Source organism: Pinus tabuliformis, chromosome 9, assembly GCF_031772625.1.
Source record: "Pinus tabuliformis cultivar Carrire ecotype Pingquan chromosome 9, CPIR1, whole genome shotgun sequence".
NCBI lineage: Eukaryota > Viridiplantae > Streptophyta > Pinopsida > Pinales > Pinaceae > Pinus > Pinus tabuliformis.
In genome coordinates, this window is record NC_142307.1 from 1372176923 (window position 1) to 1372198290 (window position 21368).

The 21368-nt window shown below is 40.1% G+C and overlaps 1 pseudogene; it reads right to left on the bottom strand.

Annotated features, from left to right (window-relative positions):
- Positions 1-14936: 14936 nt before the first annotated feature.
- The window catches only part of LOC149153597 (uncharacterized), a 67029-nt pseudogene continuing 60597 nt past the window's right edge, over positions 14937-21368 (bottom strand).

Here is a 21368-nt window from a genome sequence, read left to right on the forward strand (position 1 = left end):
CCAAGGCTGGATGCACGCTTTGAGCACTGCCTCCTTGTGTCGATCCGCATCCACCTTCTCCTTTAGTGCTTTAGCTTTCTGCATCCTTGCAAGCATCTGGGTGAGGACCACTATTTGCGTAGTTCCTTGGACACTGTCATATTGTTGTTGGAGTTCTCGTGCCTCTGTCTCTAAGCGCTGGATGTTGGGGTCCTCCTACAGAGTTGTGAGGACCTCAAGTGATTCTTCCAACATGCTGGTGCAGTCTTGCACTACACCTCCGATTTCCTCCAATCCCATTGTGATAGCGCTAGTGTGTTGTTCTCTGAGTTCCGGGGGAGTGGATGGTTGCGCCTGTAATCACAACTCGGCGATCTAAAGATTCAGCTCTAGCTGAACCTTTGACGTTTCTTCCCTGGCCTTGTAGAATCCTGCTACTAACCTGTGGATCTGCACCTTCGCTGGTAGATTTGTTGGGATGGTTAGCTCTGGGGCGCTTCAACAAGCATTTCCTACACCAGCGGTTGATTTTGTGACACCAATTTGTCACGCTATAAGATGAGTTGTTCCATGTTTATCTTCTGCTCACTAAGGACTTGGAGAGCGCGGCTCTCCCTAGCATGCAACTCTGCCGTTATCCCATCCTACAATAGATATAAAGTCTCGTGTTGAAGGGCAGCTAGATTAATGCCGAGACCTTTCATTGTGCTAACCGAAAACCTATTGGCCTCGTTTGATGTCCCTAGAGCCCCTTCCAGCAACACTATTATGTTCGTCATCCGTGCGCATAGCATCTGCTCTGCTGCCAAGGATCCTACTGTGAGGTTGTTTGAAAGGGTACCAACCTGATGGGGGCACACCTGTAACTCCTACAGCTATGCTCTGAGGGCCCCCAACATAGTCTGGTTCTCCTACATAAAATCCTAAAGAGCCTCATTGGTGACATTGTGCACCATCTCTCCAATGTCATGCAGATCACCCTTGGTTAAGGTGATTGGGTCAATGGACAATTTCAAGGCCTTGACCTTCTTCCTCAATCCTACTCGCTCTGCTAGGTGTTGGCATTTCAACTGTGTGGATGGGGTCAGTTGGTCGACGCCTCCTTCTTCTATTTCTGCTTCCTCTGCTGCCTGCCCTTTCGAAGGCGTTGCTTGGCCCTCGCCTGCCTTCACAGATGCTTCCTGTGCTGGTGCTGCTGCTATGGCCTTTTCCTGCTCGACTGCCTTCTGTGCCACTTCCCGCACTGCTCGCACCTCAGATGTTGTTGTTTCCTTCTGCCTTTTCTCGGCCAACTGTACGATGTGTAGCTTGGCAACGTGTTTCTTCTTCTATGTTGTCGAACTCTCGAGCTCTCCAATGTTGGGGGCGTGCCATTCTGGAGGCCATGCCTCCAAGACAGTGAAAATGGCATCGTCAGTGGCTACAAAAGGTAGCTTCGTCCACTGCTTCGTCGGATCCTTGTGTGCCCTGATAAAGATGTTATGCATGTCTGCCTTAAATTTTGCAAAACTCTGCAGACTATTGTACATCGTCGGTGACAAGCGCGGCTTTCGGTTGATCCACATTCAAATGTTCATCTCCATGAGCACCCAGAATATCTTGTTGTCGTGTATCTTGGTAGCATCCTTCGTGGCCCAGAGCGAAGCGTACTTCACGGCCTCTGGTAATTCTCTGTCAATTATGGGGAATTGACTGTCCTTTGGCAATTCCCCTGCTACGAGCACTATGGATAGCAATAGCCATGCATAGTGGAAGGTTTTACCCTACTCTTGGGCTTCGTGACAATTCTCTAAGAATTTCGTGCAGAGGAATTCAGACCAGTTAAACTGGACCCCCTCCATGCACTGCTCGGCCAGTGTGATCACCGGAATAGGTACCTCGTCAGCGCGACACTTGCACATAACTTTGCCTGCGAGGATTTGGGTAGCTACGTGGACTACTTTTTCCTTGATGCTAGAGATGGCGTAGCCCCTCTTCTTCTTTTCTAGCTTGTAATTCGTCTTCATGGCCTCCACGATGGCCAAATCACTACCCTTTCCTTCTGATATGGTCTAGGGGTGCTTTTCTTTGTATGGGAGTCGGGGGATGCGATAAATGAAGTCTACCATGATGGGGATGGGCTCCTCCAGCGATAAATACCCATCATGCCCTAGGCAGAGCAGCTTCCTGATGACGAAAATAGTTATTGGCGCATGGTGGAAATGTGACACCCATAGTAAGTTCAACAACCCGACCTTTTCCATACCACGCAACCACTTCCGCAGCTCTAATGTTGTAACAACCCCATGGTGTTCTGCTTCATGAGATTTTCAGTCTCAAGGTGAGGGAACTTCTCGCAGTCAGTGAGGTCCCAATCTTCAAATTTCATGGTCAACACGTGGCCCAAGTGTGTGCCTTCAAAAATAATGCCATCTGGGGGGAGTGGTGTCTAGAGGGAACTCTTGGTTTGGTCTAGGTCCTTGGGCACTTTGGCCTTCCCTTTTCGCAAGGGGACATAGGCAGGAAATTTTGTCATAGAGTGCATTGCGTATCCATATCCATGCCTTTGTCTTCTTCCTCTACTATGATAAGGGCCTACAAATATTCTTCTTCTTCGTCTGTATCTATAGTGACAACTTCCCCTTTCTCCTCCATCGACAGTTTGCTGCATAGCGAGTTCCACGGGGACATACATATAGGAGCCATTGCTTGTTTATCCTTCTTGGGTCTTTTTGTATGTGATGATTTCGGGATGTCTGCCACAAACCAAAACCTTCTGGAACATCCTCCATAGTTAGGGCTTGCGAGGCCTCGCCAACGGTCACCTCTTCTATCCCCAGACCACCCTTAGTTGTTGTCATTGTGTCTGTGCTGCAATCTCTCACTCGCGAATTCAGGGGCTTAATCGACACTCGGATCTCAATACTTAGGGCTCTGCTCAATCACTCAATTCGCAAATGACCAAGCATTGTTTGCTGGGTAGCCATTTGTATTTTATAGTTCTTTTTGAATTCAAATTCGACCATTCCCCCTAATTCTGATTCATTAATGCTTTCTTGGTAGTAGATTTTCTCAAATATTGCCCATAAATTGCGTCTTAAATTCCTGCCACCCACTCCATTTGGCCTCAAGTCAAGCATCCCATCATGAATAGTGACTTCAACGGTCACATTTTGGCCAACCCGTGTGGCAGCACAGCCCCCCATGCCCTGTTGCGAACCTTGTGACTCTCTGCATCTGCATGCATCTCCGATATCGCACAGCGCCTGGGCAGAATAGTTTATAGTCCTGCGCTCCCTTCTAACTGCCTAGAACGCTAAGACTATCCTTCCTTTGGCTAGTCAGGTGGTCGCACCACCTGTGTAGAGTTCCATCCTGTCCTCCGTCATGGTTCCTAGAGAATCCCCACCTTGTATTGTTACGGCCGACATCGCTCATTTCACCACTTACAACGCGCTACCCTAGTCACTCTACTTAGCAATATGCAGTCCAAGCCAAGGCTTAGACTAATCCATTCGCTGCAATCGGTCCTAACTCTGTCATCATGATCGCACGCCTCCTTTTTTACCATTCTAGTCTTTTTGCTGAGAAAATATATCTTTATTTCGTCCTCCATCTTCTTGAATTCTGCATACATCAAAGCGCTTTTCTTCCTTAACCGCACCCTTTATTTTTCAAGTTTGTGGAGTCTAAGGTTTCCCTGTTGGATTTCTTCCTCAAGTCCCATGTGTTCTGTTCCTTGCAGTTGTGTGATTCCTTGTTTTCAGGCTTCGCGAACTGTCATATCTATGGGTGCTGCTATGCGCGGACTAGGCTTTGCATGCTCCATAGGGATTATAGCATCTGCTTCATACTTCAGCGTTGGAAGTGCCCGCGCAGTCAAGGTTTTGCACATGGTCCTATAAGCCCGTAGAGTTGCTAGTACGCGTAGGTCCTAGTTAGTGCATCTCACATGGTGGACCATGTTCAGTACTTCACATACTTTGTCAAAGGCTTCCATGTGGATAATATTCAATGGCCTTGGTCTTATCATACTTCATCGTTCGCGCCATTGTCTTTCCCACTCCAGCTTGATGATCCTATTCCCTATCGTGAGGACAGTGTGCATTCGTGCAAGTTGCGTACCATACACATGTACCCATCTGGAGAGGTGGGCATGTAGGTTGTTTCGTTCATCATACCTGGCTTTCATCCGCATCTGAGGTTTTCCAAACTGCATGAGCATCATCCTTCTGCATTCGCGCCAGTCCTCAAAACTTCCTTAATGCATACACCACCATCTTGCGAGCGTAGCATGCAATGCCCATTTCAGAGTGTCGAAACGTTGTTGTTCTGGTACTTCACTTTCAAATTTGTTCAAAAAATCATCCACCGTTGTCAACCCGTCATACATAGGTAGATCTCTTCTTTCTGTTGCTACAAAACATAGTGACCTTATCATCATGTTGTAGTTGAGTGTGGTTACCTCGTGTAACTAGTTATGCCATTGTTCTATCTCCTCATCCAAATCTGAGGTGCAGGAGCTTTCTCCCTCGCACAAAATCCTTCCATCCACTATTGGATTCACCAAGTCCTGCTCCCAAGTGGTTATCTTGTAGATACAGTCTAGATCATCGTCGCTATCATAGCCACACACCAGCTCTATGTCGCGTGATCCTTCCGCAGGGTCTAAAGGTACCACTACGCGCAGTGACCTTTTCTCAAAAATCATCTTGCACTTCTTTACATTTATCACTCCATTCATGTCAGTGGCCCAATCTATTCCTAGTAATGCTGGATAGGGATTTTTGTCATCAACAATCTCTATCACTTCAAAATCTGAAAGCATACTCACACCTTTGATATCTACCGTTATTCCTTGCAATCTTCCCATAGGTAGGATCTTTTGTTGGTTCGCCATTTGCAATTGAATAGGAGACCATTGCAATGCGGGCCTGCCCATGCGCTCCCATGTCTACTTTGGCAGGATGTTCATGTTTGATCCTAGATCAAAAATCACTTGATCCATTTCATATTCCCTGATATGTGTGTCAATCTCATCTCTCTTCCTGTTCATGTTGTGTGCTTCCCGAGCTTCCAGACTATGCATAGTTCTCCTGGCATGGTCCCAACACATCTAGTGATGAGTTCTTGCAGCCCCTTCACAACCTTGTTGTCACGCAGCAGCTTCATGCATGTCTCTAGAAAGGTTGTGAGCATTGATGGGTCCATTTCTAGTTCCAGTTTATTTTTACTACCTGAAGTGGAGGCTTCTGTGAAGCTCTTCTTAGCTTCCATTGATGTCTCCTTAGAATGCTCCAAATCAAATTCTGGTTCTTTTGTTGGAGCCTTGTGAACCCAGGCACTCTCTTTGTGCTACTTTCCCTTGTCATCTCTTGTCGTGATACTGCTTCGAAGCATGATGTTTACATTCGTGTCTTCCTCACGCGGCTTAGACCTCATCATTTGTAGGTTCTGAGGAGGGGGAGGTTGGAGTGTTCCTTTATTGCGCAACCTCACTATCTGTGTGGGATAGTCCTCCATCTCATCATCAAACTGGGTACAATATAGGCATGATGGTCTTGTCGGGTTTGTACAGTCATGGGCATAATGCCTTGGCCCTCCGTTATTGTAACAGATTAGCTACCCACGACCTCTTCCTGGTCCCATTCCACCTCAACCTTGTCTATGCCCCTGAAATCCAGTGCGCGCCATCCCTGTGTTTTGATTGAGGGCTCGTGTTTTGGTCTAAAATCTATAGGTAGGAGTCTAATCCATCATCACTTCATAACTTCTACAAGTACGCTCATCATGACCTACTGACCTGCAGAAATTACAAAACAATTGTTGGGACGTCTGTGTATGCTTTTGTAATAGATGGCAGTTATCTATAGCATGCTTCCCTCCTATCTAACAAATCGTGCACCATAATGCAGGTGTCAGGATCGGTCTAGCTTGTCCCTTTGGTCGCAATGGCATTGGCCCTCCTCCCACCAAGTAATTTGCAAAGAATGGACAATGGTCCTTGTCATGTCCCTAGCCTTTGCACTTTATGCACCATACCTCCTCATGCGCTTTTGGGTGAGTTGTCCTATCTTGTTTCAAACTCTGCATCTCAAGACATAAGTTTTTCAACTGTGTATGGATCTGTTGGAATCCCAGGTTAGGATCTTGTATCAGGGTCTCGTGTAGTCTCATTTCAATCTCCAAGGCCTCGGCCTGAGTGGATAGCTTCTGTTGTGACAGTGTGGTCCTTAGATGCAGCATTAGTGATGCTACAAACCATGCACAGTGTTGCCCATATTTTAAGGTCATGTTGGCTTCATGAATCATACACTTCAGTCTCTGGTCCAACTCCCAAGGGGTCTAGCCTGGAAGAATTGTGATTTCCTTAAATCCGATAATCGATTGTGTCTCTGATTTTTGCCTACTAAATTCCTTGTTTAGCGCATCTTAGATATCTGCAATCCCTATGTTTGGATTTTCATTGGAATGCTTAATGTACCACATCAGTGCATGATCCTCCAAGGTGCTGACTAGCATTGCTTTCTTTATATTGTCATCCATGACACCCTGCGCTTCCCATACAGCCTTTACCACAAACCAAAACTAGTCTGGATCTTCGTTCCCTACTCCTTTGAACGTCGACAAATTTATCGTGCTCGCCATATTGAACTGGGGTGGTGGTGGAGGTGGTGTGGGCGAAGATGGGGGTGAATATGGTAAAACTAATGGTAGTGTAGGTAGGGGTGGTATGCATAGAATTCGCTGCCTTATTAGATTGATTGCACTTCTTAGTGAAACTTTCGCGAGCTCCTCCTCGCTTTCCTGCGGAGGTGAAATCAATGGACTAGTGTCTAATTCTACGCTACCTTTGTTTCTGTAGATCCTCCCACTTCACATAGCCCCAAACATCAATTTCTTCACATAACCCACTTTTCACATAGTAGCATTTTAATCCAAGTGTTCAAATATTTAACGTACTTACCTCACAGTCCTTTGAGGAAGCATCATTCTACCTTGCTATAGCTGACTGAAGTATCTACCGTGAACTCAATGATAAATCCTCTTATAATTCGATCAAGCCAATGGTCCACGACGCACGTGATCTTATCTTCCGATGCTTCCAGTCTGCACACCAACTCTGGAGTCCACACAATAGGTTTTTCAAGCCTACACCTTCCTTGATTGTCTGCTAGCTTTGCAATCCACTCATACAACTCAGTGGGGAAGGATGCAAAGAAAATTTCATGGATTTCCGTATATAAGTAGCAATCTAACACCTCTTCCTTTGATACTCATGGATTCCTATTTTCCTGTGTCGTGAACTCGTGAATCTTCCTGTCCAGCCACTCTTAAATTTCTTTCTTTATCGAATTCCAGTGATATGACATCAGACATCTCTTATGCAAATCCCGATCTTGGCAATGATACCATTTGTTGGCTTATTGGGGCCTAACCCAAGTTCAGAGTTGATTTAGCCAAACAAATCCCGGTACTACTGGCCCTTACGGCAACAGTCTATGGAGTGTGTACTAAGGTCTCACCCGAAGTAGTATGGGAGGGTGCTAGAACTAGGTTTCCGCACCCTGGAGATGTCTGATGAGTTCAAGTGGTTCGACCCTATGTGCAAGTCACTTCGCACACTTTCCCATACCTCGCAGCCTAAGATATTGCCTTCGCGCAGCCCTACTCAAGGGTTGAACATTACGCTTCTGCATTATTACCCAAGACCTTACTGATATTCCAATGTTAGTTGATTATCTTAGCCTACTTGCAAGCTTTAAGTTATACTTAACAATATAAACCATTCATACAGGTGTGTGCAGTAAATAGACAGTATATTCACAAATTATATCAAACATGTATTAACTCAAGAAAAAATACAGAGAATTATGGTAAAACTTCTCTTTATTAATTTCTTCCTCGGTTACAGACTCAACTCCTCCCTGCGCACTCAACTGCAGGGGTCCGTGCACTCAGCTGTAGACTACTAGGCCTCTGCGCACTTAGCTACAGAGCCTTCTCCTACTCTACGACCCAAAGACACCCTTCACTTAGTTTCTTAGACTCTTTCTTATCTCTATTATTTATCTCTTTTACACTTAGAGCCTCACTCTATTTATACAATCCCATGGTCCGCGAACCATGGGTAGGCCGACATTACATTACAAAACTAGGGTGGACAACCCTGTGAATCTATCATACTTTCACGCCCCACGCCCGCAATTCGCGGAGATTTACAACAAAATTCGGTCAAAACTTGGGCTTTGAGCCCCAAAACATGCCTTGAGGGGATTCCATGCCCAACATGGGCGGATGAGAATTTTATAGAGAAGCACCCTAAACTACTCAAGCATTGAGGACAACATGTTTTTGAAGGAGAGGAACATGTTTGGTCCCTATAATTCTAGTGGATTCCCCTTATTGTTATTTTTAGTGTATCCCCCTATTGTTATCATTGTGCCCATGTACGCCTCATGTTGTTGTTGTTGTCCCCCATAGAAGCCCACTATTTTTATTATTTTTGCCTTACAATATTATTATTTTGTAGGCTCTAATTATATTGTGACACATTAGACTCCTATATATACAAAGGAGGTCTTATCATTTGTATCATCCAAGAATTGTTCATTTGTGTAATGTAAAGTAGGTTTCCCCCTCAAAGAGGAAAATTTTTAAGTCATTTATCTACCTTTTCTTTTGTCCTTTGAGCTGGTTTCATAACACTTTTACCACATAAATATTGGTGTCTCCTTTTTTGTCAGTTTGAGTTATTCCTCTGTGGTGTTCATCCCATGAGTAGCCCACCTATGATTTCTCATTATGATATCAGAGTTCTTGTGTGGTTAACTCCTTTTTTGTTCGAAGATTGAGGTAGTTATGTTGAGTATTTGAAGAGTTTCAAATCCTTTGTTCTAGTTTTGAGATTGGAATTGTGGAATTCTCCTTATTAGATCTTGAAGTTATGGAGTTTTTCTTTTTTCAAAAAAATATGTGCTTTTTGGGAATATTTGACTGCTCCATGTATTACATAGACAATCCTTAGTATTTTTCTTCCTTTTACTACAACACGTCTTAAAAATCATTAGGAACACCATCATTTTCACTCATTGAATCCTTTATCACCTTAAATACACTCAACAACACCCCAACTAATCCTTGTTGCAACTCTCCACCTTCCTAATCTATTGGGTAGACTTCCTATGAATAAACATTACACACCTTTGGTCCCTTTTGAAGCTTAGATTTCTTATTGTATGGAAGAATCAAGATGTAAGGAACCATGAACTACAAGTATCTTCTTTGTTCACCAAATGAAAGTTCATTCCTCTTAATACGGTGAATAAGGTTGGAAGTGGACCAGTTCCTGTCAGCTAGAAAAGAAAAAAAATGGAAAAGTACCCAAACAACAAGCTGATAATGCTCCAAATCCCCATCCCCATCCATCCTATTAGGTTCAGCCTTGCTATGTTAAGTAGCTATCCCTTTCATCCACATTCTAATGTGTTGAAGGGACCATTAACTTCCCCAAATGAAAGAAATTGTTGCCAAATAATCATGTCCTCTTCGATTGTGAACATCCTAATAAAAGTGATTCTTAACTCCACCTCCTAATCGTTAATAGGAAGAAACTATTTGGAACCCTTTTGAGAACACACAATTTGGTTATTTTCCTACTATTTCCTTGTTTATCAGTGGCCATCAGGTTGGCTACATAACAACTACCTTCAGGTATATTATGGTGTCTAAAGTTAGCTCTTGATTTTTGTATATGGAATTTTGAAACTTAAATTGTATAAGGAATATATATTTTGTTTAGGGATACATTTTGCCACTGGTTTTGTATAAAACATGTGAAGGACGATATCTGAATATTAATTTGTCATTTCCAGAAATGGTCTTTTGATTTCCTAAAGTAATTAAGGGATATGCTAAATGTCTTCTTCCTCTTTTTGTGATTGGAAGTAAGTGTTGGTATTAGAAGGCCTTGTACTTTGTTTTTTGGACCAATATATTTTTTACGTTCACTAGAAATCAAATTTGAATACTTTGTTTATAGTTTTGTAGTGGATTTGTTAGGAATGAATCATTTTTTTCAAGGAAAACCTCACAAGGAAACTGAAGGGGTGCTTCTCCACATTCATGAATGGCATTCCCAGTAAAACGATCCACATAGACTAGTGCACCTAACCTAATGGGATTCGAACCAGGTGTTTGTTGGCATGGAACTAGCTAATGCCCAAAAAAATTGGCAACAACGAGTTGAGATAACCCCTTGGGTTCAGTTAGAATTAAATATAACAACTAACTACAAAAGAAATATGGAATTTTCCATTTTGATTGCTTTATCAAGATTTTCCAGAGTTCACTCTGATTTTTTTTTATGAGAATATATTTCATCTTACTAGAAGATATCACTGGTCCAAATAATGTATACTTATTAATGTCTTGAATTAATATCTCTCCAATGTGAAAATTATTCCTGACTCATCCTATTGTTCTAGAAAATATTGATTCCACAAATGGCTCCAACATTTGAAGTAGGAAAAGGATAATTACAAAACCAAAAATTGAAGTTCATAAATTTTTATGAAATCAGTTGTTTCATGAAAGCTTGAATCTCGAAAATATGTACTTCCATTCAACTTAGGATTTCATATTTATGACTCTCTATAAGATGATTATTGGAAAGGTCCATACCAATATGGGAAAAAGAAATGGAATACACAACACCATACAAGTCAAAGCAAATATGTCCATTATCACCCATACTCTTTTAGCTTTATACTGATGACCTAGAAGATCTCATTTCAAAGTATAGGTGGTTCCCTTCTTTATGGGATTTCCATCGGAAGTCTACTATGTGGATTAAATTATCCTTTTATCCCACATAATCACAAGACTCCAAAAGAATCTAGACACTTGAGCTCATTCTGTGACAGTTATGGCCATCAGGTCAACCTTGCAAAATCAAATATTCTAGATTTCAACATGTCTAAGAAGGAGGCATCTAATACTATTGTCACCTATAAAGAAGAGGAGGTAGAAATGGTGACATCCTACACTTACAATGGAGTAGTATCCTCTGGCCCATTCTTTAGTGTAATCCCAACAACAAAATCAAGGTGGAGTAGAGGATACGAAGGATCCAAAACACTATAGAAAAAATGTTTCCATAACGACTTCCAAGATATTTGGGCTTAGATATTCCTCTTCCATACCTTAGTGAAACGTTCTCTATTTTACAATTGTGAAGTTTGGAACATGTTCCTACGTGAAATAGGATGGAGCTACTTGAGAGAGTACTCATTACTATTCTCTCAAAGTATATTCATGTAAGGAAAACTATCTCACACTTTTGGCCCCTCTGCACTTCCATGATTTTCCATGTTATGACCATGTTGCACATGATTTATTTAATGGAATACTCCCACTCAAGCCAAAAAATATATCCTTATGGCTATCCAATTTTCTATACAGATTTCTAGCCAAAGTATCATAAATGGATGGCATGCTAGATCTTCCTCTTTGCTCCAATACTTGAACATTGATATCAAATTTCTTATGGCTCAAAGATTTGTACAGTACAACGAGATATATGTATTTCCCTAATCCTTCATGAGATGCTTCACCTTTGACCATAGGCTCTAAGAGATGGATCTTCCCACATTGTTAATTCTAGGTTCACTACCTATTATTTTTACCTTTTAAATGATTTTGGTCACAAGAATCATTATGAGTAGATCTACCAAATTTATTAGGAAGGTGGACATTAGAAAGCTCATCACATACTTCTTTTTAGCATCGGATGATAGGAGGTATTAGGGTTAATGATGTTGTTTTCCTAGGGCTTCCTCCTTGGTGCCCTCTAGACCCTTTCCCAATTTGATCTTTTGGGTTACTTGGGGTTTTATTCTCCCTGTCTTTTCACAGCCTTTATATATTCAACTCTTTTGCATTTCTTTTTAACAGTCACCAAATAAATTTGTATTTCCCATGAGAACTTTAGAAATCCAATGCATAGACAAATGGATATTTTCACATTCAATATTTGAATTTACAGTGAAAAATTTAGGATTACAAAACTTGATGATGAAGACAAACATCACTAATTTATGCATATAAAAAATATCAGCTCATTGGAATAGCCCTCCGGCTCTGGTCTGTGATATATGCTACCCAAAAAATGCATGTACAATTTCACCTTTGATATCAGCTTTTTGGTTCCAACAAAATTGTTCCCAAAGGTATTATGGTGCCCAGAATGTGCCTCCAACAATGATGAGTGCTCAAGGGTATTGTTCCAGTGATCAAAACTAGGGTATTATGAGGTTCACTAACAAAAAATCCTTATTTGAGTGCCAAAAACCCCTTATTGAGTATTTTGTTTATCAAGAAAAAAATAGTGCCACTTTCACAACCATATATCTCTTTGCAAATAATATTAGAATTAATTAACTGGAACGATCTTTGCATCCATTAAGATATATTATATGGATCTGGAGCATCCAAGTACTTACTAGAGTAATAAGTACTTACCAGGGTCTCCTTGTGGAGTTGTCTTCACATAAAATCAATTACCTTAGAATTTTTTTGTTGTTTCGCCTATCTACAAATTTCTAAAAAATATTGGTGAGATTAGGACAGAATGAAGATGGTTGTTTCCAGAAAAATAGATGCATTAAAAGGATAGGCTCCAATGATCTTCCAACAGATAAATATTGATCTTCCTCTTTCACGAACATCTATTTGTATTTTGAGCAACCATCCAACATACATAACATACCCAATCCTATAATCTTTTCCATTAGATGTTCCATGTTGGGAAGTAATACCAAGAACGAGTAAGACAATGGGGGAACTAAATAAGGAATCAGCAATGTCACCGTGTTATCTTTTTCACACATTTTTGGCCAGCTATCATCTGGCAGAAGGGGTGAATCCCTAAGAAATCCTGAGATTTTAGTATGGAAAGAACAAGGAATGATGATAAGTGTTAGGTCATATCTTATTTATGTTATTATGCTTGAATAATTTCAGACTTGTAACAATAGAAGGAAAGTTGATTTTATAGATGCTTAGGGGTGGTTGAAAGGGAGTTTAGTGCCCAGAACGATTTTGGGTATATGGAGTTTATAAGGAAACAATTATGAGATTCTTTCTAATAATATTAGGAGTGAATATAATTGGAATTAACAAACCTAAAATGGTGTCATTTTTTTGTCTACTAATACAAATATTTCTTGTGAAAATCTGAATTAAGGAGAAATTGCAAACATGCATGACAATGTATTTACTATTTATTGATAGATATGCAAATTTGCAGAAATCTTGATTTAAGAAGGGAGTTACAAAGTAAACGTCTCCAACAACAAACATGGGCATCAAAGGGGAATAAATCACAATTTAGTTCTTCTAAATAAATTAACAATGTTACACAAAATTTGACCCTTCATAACATATTTGATTCAAGCATTTTCCAGCACTAATCTTAGCAAATTGAGTCCAAACACATATGCCATAAGCTTGATTCGATTCCACCGAATATATGGTGTAAAGTAGGTTCTTGTGCCACCCTCAACACATCAAAAAAGGGTTGGATTTCCAAGGAAAAAATAACCAAGCAATTAGTCCAACTGCATGAATATGCACTAGAAGACAATGGTCAATCTCTCCAACATGGAAATGATCACGTAAACTAATAATAATACCTAGTATATGTCACTAGAATGATAGTAAAATAATTGTATTCAACTCTTAGGTCAATTGTGTGGAGAGGGGAATGTTTTTTTGATGGAAATGGCATGGTTAGGTTAAGCATGGGGAAACCATTTAAATATTTCGATTACTTGGATTATATTCAAGCAATTCTTTGGCATTTTCCATGGTTCCAATTTTTTATCAATAAACACATTATAAATATTGAGTGAAAATATGTTAGGTTATGTTGGGTTTTAATATGTTTATCTCTTGGATTTTGTGTGAAATGTGTCATCTAATTAATCTGTCATCTAACTAATCAGATGGTCGTTTTGCCTACACTCAACAAACTCCTTCAGACCCTGCTTTCTATCCAAAACATTAAGACAACAATTTTCCACACCCATAGCACAAATATAACATCCCCTATATTCCAGTGCAATATATCAGAATATATACATTCATTTATCCAACAACATCCACCATACCAAAGGTCCATGAAAGAATAACATAAACAAATTGTTCTCCACCAACACCCAATATTTTCAAAGCTCTAATGCAGATGAGAAGTTCAATCCATACATCAAGAAATACAGAAGAAAGGCCAAACCAAGAGAGTAGAAAAGTGGGCAATTACACGATGCAAAGAAAAATATGAAAATTGCAATATATAAGAACGTGGGAAAATTTTGGAAGGTTGATCCAAGTTTTAGAGAGCAGGAAATGTAGCCCATTCACATATAATACAGAGAAAGTGATTAAATTTGAATACAGAAAGTAGTACAATAGATTTGTGGTTGATACCCTACATCAAAAATTGCAAATTAAAACAAAAATCCATAGGATCTTCCTTTACAAGTGATGTCTCTCCGACCTTGTTTCAATTGCACCTAGCATCAAAATCATACTACCTCTTGTTCACGATATACCACCAAAATGATGATATCCAGAGACCGTTGATGCCAGAAGTGGGAACAACTTCCAAAATACAGAACTACTTTGTGGCAATCTATTAGTCACTCATAGTATTAGAGAAATAGGTAGCCTAGATCTACTACAACGATATTTAGATTGATAATAGCATATAGTCATATAGGTTGAGAGATTTGAACACCCTCAAAAAGGCATATGGCGTAAACATTTAGCTTTGTAACCTCATAAAACACGGCATGGAAAATCAGAGTCAAAATATGTAACAGATACTGCCCTCACATATCAATTGTATCCTGGAAGAGAGGAAAATTTTAGAGTGAAATGTGAAGAATATCACTATATCAACTTGTTTTAGAAAAAATTCAAAGCCTAAGATGATTGTGAAATTGAAGTGTGGAGTCTTCATTATCTAAGGAACTTAGGTTTATGTTTTGTGGTAAAGTCCCCCACACAAGTGGACTAGAGAAAACTAGGATAACAGATCGAATTTGAACTGTCGGTGTAGTTTGGAGTGGAGAAGGCACCAAATTGGTGTCATTTCTTAAAAAATATGAATGGGGCCTTCGATAGGGAGGGGCTAAGAAAACTGGTATTGATGTCCTTATTGTCATAGGTCCAACTATTGATAAAGGAGACCCACAATATCCAGGTGCTAAAAAGGATGACCCAGGTTGAGGAATAGTTTGTGGCATCCATTGTTGTTTACTCTGTTGTTGTTGTTGCTATTGCTGCCTATGCAAACCCTGGGATTACATTGAATTAGACCAAGGTGACAAATTGGTAGAAGAAAATGTTTCAACTTGCTTTGATGCATTGGAAATTCCCAATGTAGGAATGTTGTTATCCCTTGGGATATCGCCTTTAATCTATTCCTCTTCATCTCTCTCATGTTCTTCAAATCGGGTAGGCACTTGTTGAGACACTCTTCTATGTATGGTTCTAACATATGTACCAACTATGTTTACTACAATATCTTCCTTGGACAATGCTAATGACAATGCTCATGTAGAGAGCTCCCAACATAGTCACCAAAAAGAGATCTATTAGCTACAATAGCTTCCATTAAGAGAGAGAAGGATGAAGTTGAATCATGAAGAGAGCCTAATATATTCCTCTGTGGAAAAATAAACCTAATTATGGGATAAATACTAAACCCAAATGATGGTAGAGCAGGACGATGCAAATGTTTCTCACAATGATGATTGTGACTAGAATGGAATCTAGAACAACCTTCTATGGAAAAATCAGAAGAAATGCATTGTGATGGTCCTCCATCCCAAGGTTCATAATGTTGGTGTTCAACAGAATTCCTGCTACTCTCTCTCTCTTTGGGTGAGCATATTTCTCATAGATGCTAAGTGTTGGTGTTTCAACCATTGGGCCAATGTTATATACTTGGACCTATGTTATGCAAATGCTATGGAAATAGTTATTTTCTCCCGCTCATCATTACATTCTCCCTCTATTGGTGTTTGTGAGAAAAACCCAAATTAGTGTGCCACTACCATCCCACAAAAATCACTAAAATTAGCATATATAAATAAGGCATGCTAAACTATTTAGCAAAAATGCAAAAAAGTGTTTCTCAAACTTCACATAAAAACACAAGCCCGGAACTATAATACCTATTATAAGAAAAATACACCTTAAACTATATAAAAAATAGTAAAATTTCAAGAAGCACTTACATTGTTTTAAACTTGACCAGGAAGTCATGGAATCATTTTTCTCGGCCTATTTTTGTTCTTGGTACATTCACCCATCTATCTTAACCCAAATAAATCCATAGTGAAAGTAAAATAGGACAAATGGCCTAGACTAGACTGCACAATAGTATACACAAGCGATGCTTCTCCTTCTCTCTCAGTTATCTCTTGCAAAAAATTTGTATACCCCCATCTCATCCTATTTAAACCACATGTGGTGACCATCAAAGGAAATAGATCATCTAGAAAATAAGTTTCAAAAAAACACCAAAACAAAAGCCATACTAGGATTCTTGTTGCAAGAGCTTTGGAAAGGCCTCTCTGGGAAATAATATTAAGTGCCATGTTTGCAAAGGCATGTTCATCTTGTCTCAATGTTCTGCAGTAGTTTGGGCTTCCAAATATTTCTCCATTGAAATTAACAGTAGAGTTGAATCTAGGCACATTATCAGGCCCCTCTCTGATACAGGAGTATGATGGTAGATTGAGAAATAGGGAAAAAGAGAATTTCAGAAGTAAGAGGCCATTGTCTGAATCTATCACTCATCCTACTATGAAGCCTCAATTGATCATGAAGTTGTTTCTTATACAGGCAAATCAAATTGCAAACTCATAAATTCAACCCTGCCTTCGATTTCCAAGAATGATAGGGGTGAAATAGCCCCTAACTAGTGACATTCCTGGAAATTGGGGACAATTGGAAGCAAACCCCACCTGCATTCCTGGAAATCGGGGTGATTGGAAGAAAAACCCAATTGAAAACAGGGTGAATTGGGGCTTTGAATGTTAATCTGGCTTATTTTTCATGGGTAAAATATAATAATTATTTATTTTTTAAATAATTTTTGGGAAAACTATAGAAAAGGGGTGTAATATAAAAATTTCGCCCCTCCAAAATATAAAACCCCTTAAATTTCTCCCATGGGCTAAGATTCGCCCCTAAAACTTTCTATGGTGTTGGCTTCATGTTCCACTAGTGGGACTAGTGGTTCGTCAATTCTATATGTATTCTTGGGACTTTCACCTTAATAAAAGCTTAGAGTCGGAATATTTTCATTCATATGTTGTGAATATCGTAGGACTATTCTTGTTATCTTTGCAATATATGTTATTTCATTTACACTAACGCTTATGAACTATTTTGTTTGCATTAGTATGAATCTTTTTGAATGTGTGTTGTTGTATATTTCCATCATGGTTAACTTGTGAACTATTTTGTAGGCTAATTTATGATGTATTTTATGCTCGTGTGTTCCTTTCAAACTGCATACTATTACAAGCTTTTAAGGGGCTCACTCATTTGGCCTTGATTGTGTTAGAACCTTTCATCCAACGCACTTGACCCTCCACAAAGTCACACACTTGTTTCACCAAAGTCACAAATACATCATTCAATGTGTTATTGTAGCCAAGGAATATAACTAAAACTCACTATTTCGGCAATCGGGTCATATTATGGATGGCACTCCTAATCCAAACGATGTGAGGTATTGAGACTTCATATTGGGGAGACCCCCTGAATGTTGGCAGGTCCAGCACCATCAAAAGGGACACTCTTAATTAACCCCAATACTACAACTAATTTATTTCATCTAAATTTTATTGTTCCTCAACATCGTAATAATGTTCTCATAAAACCTACCCTAATGGGGGTGGATGATCATGGTTTAAATGGCACAAAATAGCGCAAGAGAGACTTTTGTACATGACAAGGGGTAGCAGCAAGTCCAATGGTTGGGACACCTGGTGACAGAGGCTTAGAAGCATCGAGATGCATGGTTGTTGGTATAAAATTTGGGTTATAGTCTGAATGCATTGTCCATGGACTCAAGGTATGGGCAATTGTGGGTGGCAAAAATAATGTAGAGTATGCAAAGGTTTCTAACCTATGTATGCTCGATTTTCTGGTGAATTTGATTTATGTCATCAAAACTGGTTGGTGGGAATTGTAGTGTGGTCATGTGGAGAAGCGTAGTCACACAATTTGGGACCCCGGGGTAGGAAACTTCTAGTGGGTACATTGCTTTTATTTTGCATTGACACGGGGCAACTTCTTACTAGTCAGGTTGGAGGGTTGGTATTGGCAGATAGATTCAAGAACTTGTGAAGGGGTTCTGGTATGTCTTGTCCCATAGGTCCTTGATTGTATGAGTTTTTGTTGCTCTAATTATTAGAATGAATTGCTCAACTTTTATCCTTCAACTCCACCCATGGGGCACTATGAATTGAGCTATAACTAGCCCAGGGAAGCATTGGATGTCTGGCGGTGGGATTATGGAAATTGGTAACCTATGGAACTTTTTATAGCCTGGAGAGACACTTTCTGGGCGTTTGTGTGAACGTAGACCCGAGCAGTTGCTGGATGAGCTAGAAGTTAGTATTTGTGACTTGGGATTCTATGAGGGTTGGGATTCTTAACATTATGTCTATGGGTCTTATCTCCAGGGCCTACTAGAGTGGATGTCACACTAGAGTCATAGTTGGGATCGTTAACCAAGGGAATGTTTCACCTATGGGGATGATTAGGAAACAAGGTCAAGCTCAAAGGTGACTAGGGATGCATGGCCAACTAGTGCGACATGGTGGTCACGTAGGAGTAGTAGAGGTTGATGGGGTTGCAGGAGTAGAGTTTGAGGAGGAATTTTCTCAGAACTTGGTCCTTTCTCAAGGACATGTCAACCAACTTCCATCCATGGAGTCCTTGGACCTATAGATGTAGAATATCATTGAAGTTTTAGAGGACATGATACAACAACAACATGATGACCATAACAAAGTCATTACATTCATGAATGATCTATAGCAAAACAAGTGGGATATCCTCAACCATTGGGCATCCATGAGAAGGAGTCAAAGACGCACCAATGATTTCCTAGATCAGATGGAGGGGTGTCTTGGTCACATTAAATTTCATGTACATGGGGACCCTTGACCTCTGGATGCACCAGGTGCAAGTCACACACCAAATTTTCCTCATGTTCCTTGATGGATGTTGGTGTCATTTTCAATCCCTTTGCGTTTTGGGCCTTATGGTATTTTTGTTTCTAGCTACTATGTAAATCTTGGTAGTTTGTCCCTAGTTTTCACATTTCTCTCCTAGCTAGAAAATATGATTATAGTGAGGTGAGGAGAGCAAGGGATTTCATGTTCATCCAATGTAAAATTTTGAAGAACTAATAGAAATATTTTGACCGACAAAAAAATGTTCCCGTAAAACCTTATTGTAGTAGTTCTCAACTTGAAAGGAACTTTTATCTTTTCTAATCTACTCTAAAGGTCAGTTTTGGACACTATGTCAAATGCTTTTCTAACGTCAACAAGGAAACATATGGGATTAGTTTAATTATTGTGACACTCATTTACAATGATCCTAAGCCTAACAAGGTGGTCCATAGTTGAATGATATCTCCTAAAATTGGTTTGGCCTTTAGATCCTTTTTCGTGACATTTTAGCTATACATTGATCTTATTTTCTAGAATAATTCCCTCTAACTTGAAAAAAAGGGGACTAATCATAATATTCCTATAAACAGAGAGATTATTTTTATAATTTCTTTTAAAATAGGAACAATCAAAGTCCAAGATTTAAGGAAGCCTATTCTACTATGAAATTGAAGAGGTTATGGATATGAGGGAGAGAATAGGCCCTCCAATTTTTAAGATTTATTCTTGGTATCATTTAATGTCCTTATATTTCCCTTTTGTTAGTCACTTAACCCAAAACTATATATCTTCTTAAATGAAAAAACTTCACCCTTTATATAAAAGGTTTGAATGTTTTACATGTGTTGGCTTTGTGGGCCCTGACCCAGGTTCAGCATTAGTCAGCCAAACAAATCCCTACACTACTGGCCCTTTCGGCATCAGCCCATGGAGTGTGGATCGAAGTCTCACTCGAAGCAGTATGGGGGGATGCTGGAACCAAGTTTCTGCACCCTAAGATGGTCGTGATGTCGGTTTATACCCCCTTCCCCTGCTTTCGCGCAGGTCGCTAAGCCTTAGGGCTTTATCGATCTACCCTTTATTCTTCCCTTTAGTACCTCCGCGAGGGTGTATGATTGACATTCACACAACCCTAACCAGCAATTTAGGTATTTTTGCGCAGCTATGATAATGTATTGTATAGGTTCCCAAGTTATCTCAAGTGTTTTACTTATCTTACCAATCAATTATAGTTAGCGTCACGTAAACTCATATCTTTAACTGCATTCAATTAACATATATAATCACATATATTCACGCATCAAATAAACATTGTAAAATAAACCAAGATTGCAATATAATCAGATGCATTAGCAGAGACTAAATACATAGTAATTGCAAAATAATTCTCTTTATTGATATCTTCCAGTTTACTACAGACTTTATCCACCCTGCGCACACATCTACAGGGGTCCGCGCACTCAGCTGCGAAATTCCACCCTAGGCCTCTGCGCACTCAGCTGCAAAGCCTCTACCTATGCTAAGACTCGAAAACACCTAGACTTCTCTACCAAAACTTCCAAAGATTACTTGTTTTCCTTAATTTCCTAGAGCGAGCTTACTTAGCTCCTTTTTATACAATCCCGTGGTCTGCGGACCATGGGTAGATCTTTACAGCTGACTTAACACTTTACAAAATAAGGGTAGACAACCCTTTATGATTCTTGACACCTTCACGCTCCGTGAACACAAAATGCGAAGACTTTACAACTTTATTACAAAATTGTCCCAAAACATCGGCTTTAGCCTCAAAACTGCTCTTGGGGGAACCCATTCCCATCAGGCCCCCAACACAAACATGGTGACTCACCCTCGAGTAACTCTGTGGGTGTAGAGATCTTGGCATGAAGACCTACCAGCTCGACATGTATGACAGCAACCTCGACGGTGCACTACGCGGTCGCCTGCTTCACTTCTTCAACCAATAAATTTGTCACTGGTCCTGAACTGACAGCCTGAAGCTTCCGCTGAGTCGCTTGCAGACTAGCAAGCTTGCCTTTAATGGAGGCTTTGATGGAATAATTTTCATCCAACAAAGGCTTCAAGCGCACCTTCAGCACTGCCTCTTTGTGTTGTGCTGCATCTACATGTTCCTTCAATGTTTTG